The 16840-nt window shown below is 37.9% G+C and overlaps 1 long non-coding RNA gene across 1 annotated transcript in view; it reads left to right on the forward strand.

Annotated features, from left to right (window-relative positions):
• Nucleotides 1–16840, forward strand: part of LOC122804229 — a 40422-nt gene that overhangs the window by 12445 nt on the left and 11137 nt on the right. Inside the window, exon 2 of the long non-coding RNA XR_006365204.1 lies at nucleotides 9290–9396. This is a non-coding gene — a long non-coding RNA (uncharacterized LOC122804229). The remainder of the gene's footprint in view (nucleotides 1–9289; nucleotides 9397–16840) is intronic.

Consider the following 16840-nt stretch of genomic DNA (forward strand, 5'->3'; position numbering starts at 1 on the left):
GTTTAAGGCTGTGCACACTTATGCAGCCAGCTTATTGTACTTTTTTTATTTTTTATATTTCCTCCCTAACAGATTTGTTTATTTTTTTCAATTGAATTGTACAGGTTATAGGTCACATTAAAGGTGGGAAAATTTTAAAATGATTTATTGTGGTCTGAGTTTTTTTTATATCACAAAAACCTGGCATTTTAATAGGGGTGTGTAAACTTTTTATATCCACTGCGTGTCATTGCACCTTTTACACAACCCTTATTAGGCTAGTCATTGAATATAATGCCCCCTTTGTCCTGTATTTTTCCAGACAAATGCAAAAAGTGAAATACCCACAGAGATACCTTACTAAAAGGATTCAAGGCCTTAACAACATGTCCTACATGGACAGACTCAAAGCCCTGTCACTATACTCTGTATCCTACATAATGCTGACAAATGATCTGTGTTTGGTATACAAGGCATCCTCCAACCCATTACCGATGGATTTAATGCACATCAGCAAGTCAAATCGCATCAGAAATACTTGGTCTAGGGATCTAAACCTCTTATGCAACATCAACAGGATGGTTTGGAGGAACAGGTATATCTTGCAGAGAATACCACTGCTGTGAAACAGATATCCTCTTCATAGGTTCATAGGTAGGTACTAGGCTATTTGCCCAAGGGCCTAAGGAAGCCTAGCCAACAAGGTTCCCTGGCTTATGCCACCCAAGAAAGTTATTTTCCTGTGCTACTGTCGAGCAGAGCCATAGAAGTGATCCCCAGGGTGTATTTCCAATTTCTCATCCATTCATCAAGATTTTTCTTGAAGAGTGTTAATGAGGAACTTTGCTTGACATAGATGGGTAATTTGTTCCAGAGTATGAGAAGTCTCTGGGACAGAAATCTCTCTCTCCAGCATGTCCTGTTTATTGTGGTGACAAGGTTTAGGTCCCTAGAGTGTATAGCTCAGAGGGATTGGGATTTCTTTAGGTGTAGCATGTCCAGCAGCTCTGGGTTTGACATAGCTTTATGTGTTAGGCAGAGATCACCTCAGAGTAGGTGATATGCTATGGAGTAAAGCTGGCGTTTTTTGAGACGGTCAGTGTAGGGCATCTGTTTGAGGCCAGTAATCCTGTTTGTGAGGTACTTCTGTGGCCTTTCCAGCTGCTGCAGATGTCTTGTGAGGTACATTCCAAAAGGGGCGTTGTACTCTATAATGGGTCTAATGAGTGTCGAGTAGAGGGGAACAGTGACCTCTTTTTTCCTAGATGAGAACCCTTTTGTGATGAGGTGTGCCACGTAGAAGGACTTCCTGACTACTGTGGCAATGTGATTGTCAAAGGAGAGACTACTGTCCACCTGGGTCCCAAGGTTTCTTATCACACATTTGGTATTAAGTAGACTGATGCCTATGTGGTAGTTCATTGGTACAGAGTTTTTACCAAAGGGGAGTAGGAAAGCGTTAAGTGAAAGGCCAGCTCTGGTAGAGTTTTTAGTTGCATCTAGAGCATAAGGTGCTGTTAAAAAGGGAAAATTAATAGGACATTTATTTTAATTGTTTTATATTTGATTACAGGGTGGTACACTGATTGGGAAGAAATCTGTAAGGATCTGAAGAAAGCAAAAAGGTCAGAAGGTTTAGAATTTTTGCATGGAAGTGTTTGTATAATTATTTTATATCTCAAGTTGATTTAAGGAGATTTTTCCTTGGGTGTACACTAAACATTGATATGTGGGTAGAGAAAAAAAGTATGGGAGCATGTTGTTTTGGGAATGTGATGAAGTGGAAGATTTTGAAAATTACCTATGGAGTAGTTTGATAGAAATGAGATGGGAACAAATGGTAGTAATCAAGTAAATTATCTGAGCTATTTGGGATATAAGATCTGATTAGCCTAGATATGTAATGCGGTAACTATGTGTAATGCTGTTGGCGGTTAAAAATGGAAATCAAAAGCTATGCCAAATGTAACAAAAGTTTTGAAGGTGGTAAATGACCCAAGTAACTGGAGTTTGATCTTTAAAAAAGAGAGAAAGCATATTTCATAGAAATAAATTGAATTTCTGGGAACTGTACACATAGAATAATATTCAGGAGGAGGACTGGGGTTTGAGACACTAGGAAATGAGCAGTTTAAGTAATGCTCCAGTGAATGAAAATTGTTAAAAATAGAACATAAGTACAGTGCAGGACAGTAATAACAGAACTGTTGATAAAGCCTTTCTATTAATATTTGCGAGCTCTTGTTAAAGTTTGAAATGTGATGATTTAATAAAGATGCTGAAAAGCTTCATGCACTTAGTTTCTGTCAGAAACTATGGAAAAATGCACAGTTATTGTATGAGTTAACTGTGATTTAGGTGCCCCAAGCCTATGTGCTGGGTCAATTTTGATTTTAGAATGAAAATCCAAAAATAAAACAGTAATGTCGTGGACATTTGCTTCTGGAATCTTATTATTGTCTGTGTGTTTGGGAAGGAAGATTTAAAGCTCCTGGCCTAAAATCTGAGGGACGTGGTTTTTCCCATATGTCCTGTAACAGTTGTTGGAGCCATGTTTTGCAGCTGTAATTGTTATTGTATAGTTGCAGTTCCTCAATTTTTGAGTGCATTTACTTATTTGTGGTACATAAAGTGGTAACTTCCTCTCCCGTAGTTTATATTTTAATCAGATGCATAACTTATGTAAAATTTTCTGTTATTATATTTAATGTATTTGTTATTGCATGCACTTCTTTTATTGTCTTTATTATATTGACCACCTAAAGTGGGTTGGGGGTAAACTTAACAACACTGGTAACATCACACAGTTTAGTTACAGTTAAATGTCTGTGTTTATTTTTAGAAATTGCTTCAGAAGTAGAAAATGTAATATTAAAATTAACAAAACTGTAAACTGGTTTTCAGGGCATTTTCTGAATTGTGTGATGCACTTCGGATGCTGAAATGTGTGTGTGTCCCACCTCTAACTGTAACTATTGTCACTTGCAATTGTTCTCCTGGAAGCTTATTATTTAGTCCAGTACAGCCAAAAACTGGCAACGTGTCCTTCAAAGTTTCTTCATTCTCCTGCATTGTTGTCATATTTTCAGAATATTTTAAAATTTTAACACAAAGAAGGATCCCTTTGGAGTGTCTATGAAAAGCCATCTTCAGAACTTCTATGCTGTTTTGTTTTATATCAGCTTTCTGGGGAGCAAGGATCTTCTTGGTGAGTGATGTGTTACTGTTTTCAACTTTGGTGAGATGTTTAGTCATGCTGTAGTTTTTTAAAGCAGAAAGGTTTGGAGCATAGTTTTCCTCAATTGTTCACAGCAGAAGCGAAGAAGTTCAGCATGCTTGTGTTAGACATAAACACACCACCTTCCTTTGTTGACTGTCCCTACTAAAATGGCATATATGTTGCTGTTTTCTTATTCTTTGCAATTCTAAGAGGGACTTTGTGGATTCTCTGTCTTGCACTTTGTCTTGGAATTGATTTTGTACAATTCTGTTTTATTGTACAACTTACCTTGTGCACATTTAATATAATCACAGTTTTGTATAGTACATCAGTATCTTAACTGCCACCTTTCTTTGATTTTGGCTATCCTAGCACAACCTTGTCTTTCATCACCTGCATTTCTGTATCAGTCTGTGTGTACTTCCTGAAGTCTTGTAACTGTCTTCTGAAGTTGGTTTGCACAGTTTTCATGTCATATTTATGTAGGGGGTTAACATAATCTTTTAAAGACATAATGACAGTTTAGAAAAATAATCTGTAGTGGTTTATGATCTGTTCTTTTCACAGACTTCTCATATGCATGTCCTCAGCACTTTTTGCAAAGCTCATTCTCAGTCTGAGCATATTTTGTTTTTGCCTCCACCATTGCTAAGGGGTTGTAGGCATTTAGCTGTTCCTCTTGCTGTAATACTTCTCCTAAACTAATTTGTCTTGCATCCACTTGCACCAGACTGACTTTGAGATATCATAATATTGTGTAGAAAAGCCAGTGTGACTGATGTGAAGTAGAAGCAAAACCAGTGAACAGGAAAAAAAACTTCACACTGTGTGCACTGAGCAGAAAATGGCAGTAAAAATACTTTTGTAGTCCAACAAGGATTCACTTCACAAAATGTATACCAAAGTCCAAAGTATAAAAAGTAATTTTAATAAAACACACAGAACATGAAGAGGCAGAAAAAAAAAACAGAAAGAAATCCAAGTACAAATGGTTAAGCGCTTTCATCCCTGAAATTTTTGTGGGACTTCTTCAGAACCATAATACCTTGTAACACTAACAAACTTTAAATATACATACAACCCTTCAATTTAAAAGGTCATATGACTCACGTTAATTAAAACAGCTACTGTTGTATTATGCAGCAGTGTTGCTTGAAACCATTTCATGTAACTTTTAAAGGGCTAAGTCATGTTAAAAAAAGCAACTAACATTATTAACATTTCCTGTGATTATTTTTTATACTTTGTACTTTGGTATACATTTTGTGAAGAGAACCATTGTTGGACTACAAAGGTACTTTTGCTGCCATTTTCTGCTCACTACACACAGTGTGAAGCTTTTTTTCCCTGTTCACAGATATAATATTGAAAAGTAGTTTGTCTCTCATCCACTTGCAACAAAACTGACTTTGAGATATCATAATATTGAAAAGATGGAGACTGTGTGATCAATTTCTTTAGTATTGCAACATCTTCCTCTTGTTCTTGTACCTATTACCACTCTGTTTCTGAAACATAAATCTGGAATAAACATGGGTGAGTATCACACGATGTAAAAATCTTTATAGTTGTTTGCTTGTCTGTCTGATTGTCTTTCTACTTGGAATTTTGCTTTTACTTTCTCTTGATTCAGTTGCACACTGTATTGTGCAAACATATAGCCAATATATGTATAATACTGCGCCATATGTTTGATATTTTCTTTTTTCAGCTTGTGTTTATTTTGTCTCAGTCTTTCTAGTAGCTTTTTAACCTCTCATCGTGTTCTCATTTGCTTTCACCCCAAACTGGTATGTCAGCAATAACATTCACAATACCTTCCAGACCCTAATTAAGCTGAGAATCTTCTCTCTGGAAGGCCTCAGGTGCTGAAGAAGTATCAAATGGCATTCTCAGTGATCTGCCTCTTCCATATGGTGTTTTAAATATTCACAGCTTTGAGTGGTCTGGTTCAGGCTTAATCTGGTAGAAGTCTTTGTTAGCATCAAGCATATGTTTATTGGCCAAAGCTAGGCTGTTGATCCAGAGGACTGTTAGCAGCCTAGCCACAATACCCCAGACTGAAGGTACCTACTTTACATGAATAATTTATACCCAGTTTTGACCACTTTCAGTTTGGACTTGAGGGGCCAGACCCAGGGTATATTTATGATAGCCCATTTATTCATCCATTGTATGTTTAATGAGGGTTAGACAGCTACTTTGCTTTATATACAAAGAAAGCTTATTATATAAAAGAGGGATTTTCAAGGATATATATCTGTCTTACCAGCAGGATTTATTTATGTTTCTGTGGAAGTTGAAAGGTCTTGAGTGAGTATTGAGGGTGCTGTTAATTTTCTGGAAGTATGAAAAGTCACATATGACTGGATCTTTTGAGGCTGTGTAAGCTATGCAGAGGTAATATCTCAATAATTTGTAGGAGACAGAAAATAGAGAGAGAGAGAGAGCAATTTAAGTTGGTCTAGGTTTCTCAAGGAACACATGCCTTTGATTATCAAACTGGGTCATATACTTGGACAGGTACATACCAAAAATGCCATTATACTTTATTATCATTATGGGCCTGATAATGAAAAAGTAGAGAGGAATGATACCTTCTTTAGATCTGGAAGAGATACCCCTGATGGTTAGTTTAGCAAGTTAAAGGGAATTGCTTAACAGTAGTGGATACATGGTGATCAATGGATAGTTTGTTGTCAGTGAAAATACCCAGGTCCCTAATGGCTGAGTCAACTTTCCTATTTGGTAGGTGCAATGGTGCTCAGTTTTACCTAAGGACACAGTGCTGCATTTTTTGGCATTTAGTTTTAGGCAGTGGTCCAGACACACAGCGTATTGGTGCATGTTAGTCCCTTCTGAAAAATTTGGAAGTCAAATGGGGAGTTAATGACAGCTCAAAGTTTGCAGTCATCTGCCAACTTGGTCTGCCACAGACCCTTGATGCCAGCCTTGACATCAGAGATGTAAGTACCACATAGAAGTTGTCCTAGGACTGATCACTGGGGGACACCACTGATAACTACTCTTTTCAAAAAGAGCATGCCTTCTTCAGTATTAAATTGGGTTCTGTTGGTTAGCCAGTTTGCATTCCAGTGAGTAACAGAGGGGTTTACATTTAGTTTGATTAGCTTATCAATAATGCCAAAATATGGAATGCTGTCAGAGGCCATGGCTAGGTTCAGATAGACAGTGTGAACTGATTTGGCAGAGTGTAATGCATCTGTGACTTGTTCAAAAGATGCCCATCAGGTTCAGGAGGCAGAATCTGCATTTATTAAACCCAAACATCTTGGGTCCAGGGATTGCAGGATTTCTTATGCCCTTGTTAATATGTTCTGCAATTATGTTTTCCATTGCTTTTGCATGTAAGGCTGGTGAGGTTTATAGGTTTGCAGTTTCATTGATCAGTAGTGAATTTTCCTACTTGTGGAGTGGGATAACTACCACAGTTTTCCATCCTTCTGACAAAAATCCATTGGAGAGGCTAAGATAAAATAGGATTAGTAGCAAGTTTTCTAAACAGCGTCTGCTGACAGGAAGGCAGATTGACACATGAACATCACCTTCTCCAAGGGTGCTATTAATCATTCTCACTACTGTAGTAGCCTTTTGGGTACAGCAACCAGCCAGCTTCACAAAGTTCTGGCTCCCTCCCATACCTTCACTCTGAGTCAAGTGAGTGAATAAGTTTTCAGTACTTTCATGTCTTCTCAAGAGAAAGCAGCTCTGAAGTTCCACGGAAGCAACAGTTAGCCTTGGAGTTTCTCTTCTGGAAGATAAATCACCAAAGGGGAACCCTTTCCCCACAGAATTTGTTGCACTATTTGGTTACTAAAAGCAGTATTTCCACTTTAATAAATCCAGTATTTTTTTTTTCAAAATATCAGAAGGTTCCTGTCTGGGACTTCTGTTTTTAGTTTAAGGTTTATTTTTCAATTTGGAGGTTATTTTGTAGTAAAATTGTAATGTTTATGTAAACTTTTAGTTTACTTGTCAGTGTGTAAGGATTTCAGAGTGTTTTAAATGGGCAAAAACATTTTATATATATTTAGCACTTGGGTACACTTAGTTACAACTCATCTGTTTTTTTTTCTGTCACTGTGAATTGTAGACAAATGCTTTGATTTTGACAGAGAATTTTGCATTTTTATGTTTTTTCAGAAAGTGTGTCTATGGAGGTAAGTATGTATGTGTGTGTTCTTGTAAACATTTTTTGTGCGAGAACTTACCTTCCACTTGATTCAATCAAGCACAGCTTACTGGCCTTCACTCCTTGTCCTCAACTGCAGCACAGATACTTGTTCCAATCCTGCTGGCCCTTCTCCAGCTGCACTTAAAAAGAAGAAACAATACAGATCCCTTGCCACCCATGTGGGCTCAGTCAGTTCCACAGACATTGGTGAGTAAACCTATAGTGAACAGCCGTTGTTTCTCAGACCACTCACTTTTTTCTCCCATTTCATCTGGTGTACTCTTTTCAGTCTACTTGCATTCATGGCCAGCCATGCCCCCTTTAGTTGTTCCACTGTGATCATGGGAGAACCGTCTTCTTTTGGTTAGGGAGAAATCTCTGGTTGATACTTTTCAGGGTAACCAGGGAAAGAGACCTCTTGATAGGGCTGAACTACCATCTCTGAGTTGGTCTTCTGTCAGGTTGTTACCCGCAAAGAAAAATCAGAAGGTTAGACATTGTTTATGTTAAGATATGGTCTCTGTTAGGAAAAATGTTTTTTTTTTTTTTACTTTAGCTAGGCAATTATTATAGGCTGTTAATCCTGGTTCTCAGAAATCCTTACCCGAGGGCAGTGTCACTAAACAAATTCATGAAGATAATATGTCAGAGGATTCTTACATAGACAGAGACAGGGCTTCCTCTCCTCCATATTCTCAAGTCCATAACTCTGATTCTGAGGAAGCTTGGTCCTCTCTGCCTGCTTGTCAGACTGAGGGTTTTTACTTTATTCTTAGTAAGTTCACTATAGTATATTAAGGTAGAATAATAGACCTAAAAATATAGAGTTGGACTTGTGTTTTCATGTATCCATTCAGTTTCAGGGAAAGACAGTTGAGTAGAAAGGAAAAGATAATCTTACTGGCTAAACATGAAATGTGCAGAAATAATAGTTTTCAAGGAAAAGCTACAGACTGTTCCTTTCTCAAGGAAAAAATGTGTACTTGCAATGGAATGCTAGATAAAGAATAGACAGTTCGGCACTCTGAAGCACATGTAAGACAAGGCTTGAAAACCAAGGCTAAAGAGACATATAAAGCATTACAGGGTTTTGGTATTATTAGGAAATACTTTAGTCACGGTCAGTTGAGTCAGTCAGCTTTTGGACTAATAATCAAAAGGTATTTGCGGTATAGACACTCAAGCCTGAGTACAGAAGTCAGGTCAAATATCCATATTATTCAGGATGAAAAGAATGTTTCAGTTGATATTATTCAGGAGAATCAGAATATACGCACAGAAACTTTGGATATATTTATCAGCACTGTTACGGTTATCCAGCATTCCAGAATTTCTACAGACTGTTATTGTTTATCAGCACTGTTATTGGAGACAGTATTTAGATATTGTTAACATCTAATAAAGCATTCTTAACCGAACTACAGAGTGTGCAGAATTAATTCTGAAAAGTGCAGAAAGACTTGGCTCATAAAGGAGAGATCAGCACCTGTTCAGCACAAGTTTGGGTAATTAACAAATAAACACATTCATTCCAGTCTCATTTCAGTTGTTTCCATTTAATTCCAGTATACTATAATCTTATCAATTACTTCACTCCTTTAGAGGAATTTTCTTTTTCTCTGACTATTTACAGGATGAATGAGGTATTTTTGCGGGAACAGGTAGATGTTCCCCATGAAATGAGGAGATAGTATGGTATGGTATGGTATGGTATGGTATGTTATGTTACAAGTGATTACACTTTGTTCTACACCCATTCCTCCCATTTTCCAGCCTTGGAGGATGTGTTTATTGCTGTCTGTTATAATTTTTAACTCTCAACCTTCAGTCCCTATAAAGGCGGATAGACTGTATAAAGTACCTCAAGCTAACAATTTTTTGTTTTCTCATTGTAGACCCAATCCAGCTGTTCTGTCTACCTTTTTGCCAGCTGACAACAGATAATTAGTCTGTACCAACCCCTCCCCAGTGGACAAGGAAGGCAAGGTGCTGGACGGATTTGGTAAGATAATTTTCTTTTCTTCCACTTTAGCTTACAGAATTTTCAACTATCAGGCATACATGTGGAAATTTATTCTGTTTTTTGCAGACAATTTGAGGGAATACTCTGCCTCAATTCCTTCAGGGGATAGCTCATTTACAAATCATATTGCTTCTAATTTTTAATGGGTATCTAAACATGCTTTGAAGAGTGTGTGTATGACTGTGCAGGTATTGTGTCTAAGGCCACTGCTGCTGTTACATTTTTTTAGGAGACATGCCTGAATATGTAACCAAAAGTTTGCTGATGCAGTAAAGTCTGAAATTTTGAATTCTACATTAGATAAGGAGGATGTTCTTCGTCTCCCATTGCTGCAGTCCTTACATATGGGTGTTCCGCTGTCCACAATCGGCCCGAATACCAAAGGGCTAGAACCGGCGTCGGTCATCGGCGCCCGAGACTGACGTCAGTACGTGCCAGTACAAATGCGTATGACCGACGCCATAACCTCAGTCTTTCTTGCCGTGTGGTCCTAAGCAGAAGCAGCATTTGCAAGTGCCGTTCGGCGTTCTGGAATTGTCGGTTTTCGAGTTTCAGACCGGAGACCAAGTTGGGCTAAGTACCCCGTTGGGGACACTTTTGTCTTTTTCTTGCCTCAGTATTGACGGATGTCAGAAAAAGTTAATAACTGTATTTCTTGTGGGAAACAGATTCCTCTATTTATATGATATAGCTATAATACAATATGACATATACTACTTAATATGAGTTTGATTTAACCTCCATTAATAAAATACTGTCTAGGCTAAGAAGGACTAATATAGTATAATGCATATATAACACATAGGCAGTATAAATACAGCATATATCTTCAATGATCTATATTAACTTTGTATATTTTATATACATATAATGTTTGATTAATTGAAGGAGAGTATTGTATGTATCTATTCATATATAATTTCTAATTTGAATTGAATTTATTTCATGGCAGTAGCGAAAAGCTCTGAATGAACTGTACCATCAACAAGCTTTTTCCTCTCTTATTTGAGCATAGCTTTAAACACTAATGGAATCTAGGGCTTTGTAATTGTTTAATTGTTTTTAACCGCCAAAAATGCAGCTAATTAAGATGTGTATATGACTATATAAGATGAGTCCACATTTTTTAAAATTTGTAACCTGATGAAGCGCACTTGTTAGGTGCGTGAAAGCGCTTGTTTTATTCTAAAATAAAATATATTTGCTACTATCGTGGAGGCTTCTGTGATTTGCTGAATAATCTACACGTTTGTTTTTACCGGAGCCTTGGATGGTCGTGTTGGGTTTGCTGCTGATACTTTTGTTTTTCCTGTTTTTACTCCCGGCTGACTATCACACGATGGATACTCTGAATATAGAATTGGACTATACACCGAAAGTTGCTAGTGATACCTCGAATTGGAATGCCATATTTCATCAACGTGAAAACTCATTATTGAACTTTAACAACCAAAATAATGCTCCACAAGAGGTGAATACCCACAATGAGAACATGCAAGATTTTTTTGGCGAATTGAGGAACCTGGAAAACAACCTTTACAAGCTCCATAGGCTCATTTGGCAGAGGAAACACCTGGAGGCATGCCTGCACTTCAAGGTTATTCCGCGGGGCATGCGTGTCCTCTGTATGCCGAGCTATGGAGAGGCTCATCCGGAGCTTCTTAGGAGATGGCAACAACTTAATCTGGACCTTGGGAACAGCTACCTGAGGTTACTCATTGAATATTTCCAACCGGTGGAGAATGACCTTATAAGTAAAGTTGAAGGTGAGCATAAAAGTATGATGACAAAATATAAAAGTGAACATTGCATATCTAAATTAAATAATATGCTATCACAGGTTACTTTCTACAGTAATAAGCTGGAGCAAGTGAAGTTAAAAAAGCTAAGGAGAGACTGTAATGATTTCCATGTTGGCAACATTTTTCTTTACCCGAGATCTAATGAAGTAGTAGCAACTGAAGAGACTAATCGAGCTAGCAATGATACAACAAGTAGCTCAAATATTAACAATAATGTTGTTAGCATGGAAAATACTCTACCCAATAGTGGTGTGCCTAGTTCACCACTATTAGAAGCAGATATTACATCTTCTACCGCCTCATTACCTTGCAATCAGCAAGGACTGAAAAGTATAACAACAGGAGCCAGACCGAAGGAAGGTACGTGTGTATTGAATATTACACCTAATATGGCATCGATTTTAAACTCCCCGCTTCCCTACAAACATCGAGCCCCAATACGGTCTACCAGCAGGGGGAGGGGGAAGCGCAAGATGTCAGGCGACAGCTGGGAGAACAGGAAGAAGAAACATTGAATACCTTGTTTTTTAACATCTCGTCCCATGCTTTAACTGAGTCTGAATGCTCTGTACTTAACAAGGGTTTATCGTTTATTCCTTCCCGAGGCAGTGAACTTACAGAGACTCTCATAATGCTTCGGAAATTTACTAGATAAATTACCCTAAAACTTTTGTTTCATAATTCTGAGCATAATGACAACACGACCAGAACCATCGCTCTCAAAAGAAAAAGCACTTTTACTCCATCGATACCCAGCTCCATTGACTGCTTTTTGCGAGCATGTGAATTTGATTTCTATGCTTATTATAGAGAGAAAAAACATAAAAAACTGTTCTACAATATGAACGAGTCACAAAGGTATAGTTTGGACTCATTGTGTAATGATCAAAGTTTGGTATTTAGACCTGCAGATAAAGGGGGGGGGTAGTAATAATGGATTCCAGTTTATATAACAATATGATGAATATGATGCTGAGTGATGACTCCGCCTACTTAATGATAAGTAGAGCTGAAGTTATGTTAATAATTAGGAGTGTTCAAGATGTACTCTACGATCTTCTAATGTCAAGATGTATAGATAAGCAACTCTATGACTATTTAGACATTGAAGCCCCTCTCATTCCCATCATCAAGGGGCTTCCCAAAATGCATAAAGGGATATATCCCCCACCAGTACGGCCAATAGTATCGGGCCAGGCATGGGTGACCGAAAATGCCTCACAATATGTACAACACAAACTAGCTCCTTTGGTAGAAAAAATACCCACTATATTAAAAAATTAATTTAAGTTACTGGAAGATCTTGAAAATTCCGTATGGGTTGAAAAAGTAAATCATGAGACCTTATTGGTAACCTTAGATATAAGGAACCTGTTTACGAGCATACCTAATGAGTTTGGTGTGGAGGCCATTAGAAGTTGTCTAAATGATTATGGAATAGTCAACCAAAATGAGCAGTTTGTTATATGTGCTTTATTAGAGTTAATACTTAATAACAACGTATTTATATACCAAGATAAGATATATAAGAAAACATGGGGGGTGGCCATGGGCACCCCCTGTGCGAATGTCTATGCCAATATAGCGGTGTATGAATGGGAGAGAACCCATATTCTAAGTAATGAAAGTTTTATTAACAATGCGATTTACTATAGAAGATTTGTAGACGACATTCTACTCTTTTGGAATGGAAGTATGGAATCATTACATGATTTCATTGAATATATGGAATCAACTACCTCCTTCCTTAGTTTTACTTATGAAGCTTCATTAAATATGGTTAACTACCTTGATGTAACTATAATGAAAAATAATCAGAATAGATTCACCACGTCGCTATTCAGAAAACCTTGCTGGAAAAATGGCATACTACACCATGAGAGTATGCATCCACGCCATATTTTTCCTAACATTGTGAGAAATCAAAGGGCTAGAATAACTAAAATATGTAGTGACGTAAAAGATAGAGAGCAGCATTTGAATTTTCAAATGAAGTGTTTTATGAATAGGGGTTATTCAGATCATGTGGTGTCATCCCCTGAAGATAGAAACAACATGGTCCGCAAAGCTAGCTATAAGCAAGGTTTTTTTAGGCCTCAAAGGAAAGCAAACATAGGAGAGATACAATATGACATCAAATTTACCAATGATGTCAAGTATGTAAAAGAGATCATTCACAAGAATTGGAAATTACTTTATATGAACCAAGAACTGAAGAATGTGGTGGGTGAATACCCTATCTTCAGATATAGTAATTGTCCAAATCTAAAAAGGTTATTGTGTAAAGAAAAAGTATTATATGCACCTTTGGATATTAGGACTAATATTAGGCAGGGAACATTCCCGTGCAAGAAGTGTTGTGTCTGTAATTATATTAGTGACCAGCAGGCTTACAAAAATGTACAGACTGGTTATAATTTCAAGCCGAACTTTTATGCAACATGTGACACATCGAACATAATTTATTTGGCCACATGTGAAATCTGTGATGCATATTATGTGGGTTTGACAACACGTAGGCTCAAAGATCGAGCCTACAACCACATATATGACATACGGAAAATGAATGTCAACAATGCCTTAGCAAGACACTGTCAATCATTTCCAACCCATATATTTAAATTTAGGGTTTTGCAGATACTTCACCCTAATAAAAGGGAAGGTAATGCGCTAGGCACTTTAGAACTATATGAATTGAAATGGATTTTGTTATTAAGGGCACATATAGAACCAGGCTTAAATACAGCCCTTAATATCAGACCAGCTTTATTGTAGAAAACCTATATTACAAATCAGTTTATCAAAACAACTTATAGATAAGCTATAATACCTTCATTGTTTTATCGCTGTGGCTGTCTATTTGATTGATTTACATTTTCATATATTTTTTATCTTATGATGTATTTTTATTTTAGTTAATTGATTTTTATACAAAAAATTTAATTTAATAATATTCAATATTTATATGATATGGCTGTAATATAATATGACCTATACTATTTAATATGAGTTTGAATTAACCTCTATTAATAAAATATTATCCAGGCTAAGAAGGACTAATATAGTATAATGCATATATAATACATAGGCAGTATAAATACAGCATATATCTTCAATGATCTATATTAACTTTGTATATTTTATATATATATAATGTTTGATTAATTGAAGGAGAGTATCGTACGCATTTATTTATATATATGTTTAATTTGAATTGAGATTATTTCATGGCAGTAGCGAAAAGCTCTGAATGAATTGTACCATCAACAAGCTTTGTTTTCTCTCTTATTTGAGCATAGCTTTAAGCACTAATGGAATCTAGGGCTTTGTAATTGTTTAATTGTTTTTAACCGCCAAAAATCTAGCTAATTAAGATGTGTATATGACTATATAAGATGAGTCCACATTTTTTAAAATTTGTAACCTGATGAAGCGCACTTGTTAGGTGCGTGAAAGCGCTTGTTTTATTCTAAAATAAAATATATTTGCTACTATCGTGGAGGCTTCTGTGATTTGCTGAATAATGTCAGAAAAAGTTAATAACTGTATTTCTTGTGGGAAACAGATTCCTCATAGGGATTACCATTCACTCTGCATTCCTTGTTTGGGGCCTGAGCACGACGTTGTTGGGTGTCGCTTTTGTGCTACTTTTAACAAGCGTACTATTAAACGTCGGTTGGACTGTGCTAGGCTGGTGTTTGGTAAATGTTGTAATTACAACATGCCGTTGGATTCTCCGATGACTGGTTCTTCTAAGAAACGCAAAGAAAAGTCTTTGCGGTCCAAACAGGATGAGTCGTCCACTCCGGACGCCGGTTCTGTAGAACCACTGACTGCTTCAGCGGCTCCTTCTGAAAGTTTACCTGAGTCTCAAGGAGAGCCTTTGTTACTACAGGAAGTGGCTTCTCCTGTGTTAGGCCAGGCTGAGGGTGCTTCTCTGATGTCAGTGGTTCCCTCCTCTCATAGGGTAGTTAGGCCTCCTCCTTCTCAAAGCAAAGCCCATTCTAAGTCTAAGTCTGGCCCTGCTGGTGCTAGTCCCCAGGGTCCAGCTCCTAGGAAGCACATGTTAAAGATGGCTGAAGATTTGATTACTTTAATTAGGGGTTCTATGCCCCCTGCGAAGAGGCCCAGGGTAGAGACAGAGTTGGAGGATTTGGTTCAGTCTTCCAATGAGTCAGATTCCTCTGTAGGAGAACTTCAGGATTTCCCTCCCTATTCTGATTCGGAGGCTGAGGACACTACTCCCTCTGCGTCCCCTCCAGAAGATTTTTCTTTCTCTGAGACTTTGCATTCCATGAGGGAGCATTTCAAATGGGAGGGCCAGGATTATTCTGATTCTCGTAAAGGCTAAGAGAATTCTTGTTTTGCCTCAGCATAGGCCCTTGGCTATTCCCCTGTACTGGATGTTGTTCAGGATGTATTTTCTGAGGCTGCCCTTAACCCAGATTCTCTGCCTCCTGCTCCGGTTAAACCAGATAGATACTACAGGGTTCCGGAAGCTCACAAGTACTTATATAAGAGTCCTAGGGCTGATCCAGAAACTATTACTCAAGGCTCCAAAGGTGTTAGGGCTTCTGTGGTTAGGAATCCAGTTCCTCTGGACAAGGATGCTAGGGCCCTGGATAGGTGGGGTAAAAAACTGTATACCTCTTCTACTTTGGCTATGAGAGCTTTAAATTGTCAGTTTCATATGCTCAGGTATCAAAATTTTTTCTGGGCCAATTGAAATGTAAAGTAGATGCTTTAGCTGAAGGTATTGAATGTAAGGAGCTTCAGGATTTAGTGCATGCTTCAGACCAAGTTGGTAAGCATTCTTTGCAGTGTGGTTTTGATGCTTTACAGGCTTCTTCCAGGGTGGCTGCTACTAGTTCAGTTGTTCGCAGGCATGCCTGGCTTAAAGATCAGACCTTGTCAGAGCATGTTAAGGCTCGAATTATGGATGCTCCTCTACAATCTGATGTTCTTTTTGGTCCTCCAGTAGAATCAGTTTTGAAAAAGATGGAGGAAAAAGCTAAGTCTATGCAGACAGTTAAGGACTTTTTACAGGTTCAGCCCCCTAAGTTCAGTAGGAATTGGCCTGCTAAGGGATGGTCTTTCCCCTCTTCGGATTATCAATCTAGGGGCAGGTCGAGGCGAGGTAGAGGTAGGGCTTCCTCTCAGGGCCCTGTTACTTCTAGGTCTTTGAGTTCTTCTACCCCTTCTGCTGGGGAGGGCAGGGGTCAGTCCTTTCGGAAACAGACCCAATGACCTGTGTCTTCAGCTGCCAGACTCTGCTTTGCTGGCAGCTCCTCTAGGAGGAAAACTGGGACTTTTCAAAAGGAATTGGCATTTGGTTACCCAAGACAAATGGGTATTGGACATAATAAATCGAGGCTACAAATTTTATTTTCACACATTCCCTCCTTTCAAAGGTATGCCGGATGTGCCTCATCAGCAAAGACTGGAAGCACAGACACAAATTTCTTCTCTGCTTCAGTTGGGAGCAATACAGGAAGTACCTTCTGCAGAAAGAGGCACAGGGTTTTATTCCCGTCTTTTCTTAGTGCCAAAGAAAGGAAATACTTGGAGACCAATTCTGGATTTGTCCATTCTAAACACCTTTCTGAAATTCCAAAATTCAA

The sequence above is a fragment of the Protopterus annectens genome, chromosome 6.part0, assembly GCF_019279795.1.
Source record: "Protopterus annectens isolate FY-2018-M chromosome 6.part0, PAN1.0, whole genome shotgun sequence".
NCBI lineage: Eukaryota > Metazoa > Chordata > Ceratodontiformes > Protopteridae > Protopterus > Protopterus annectens.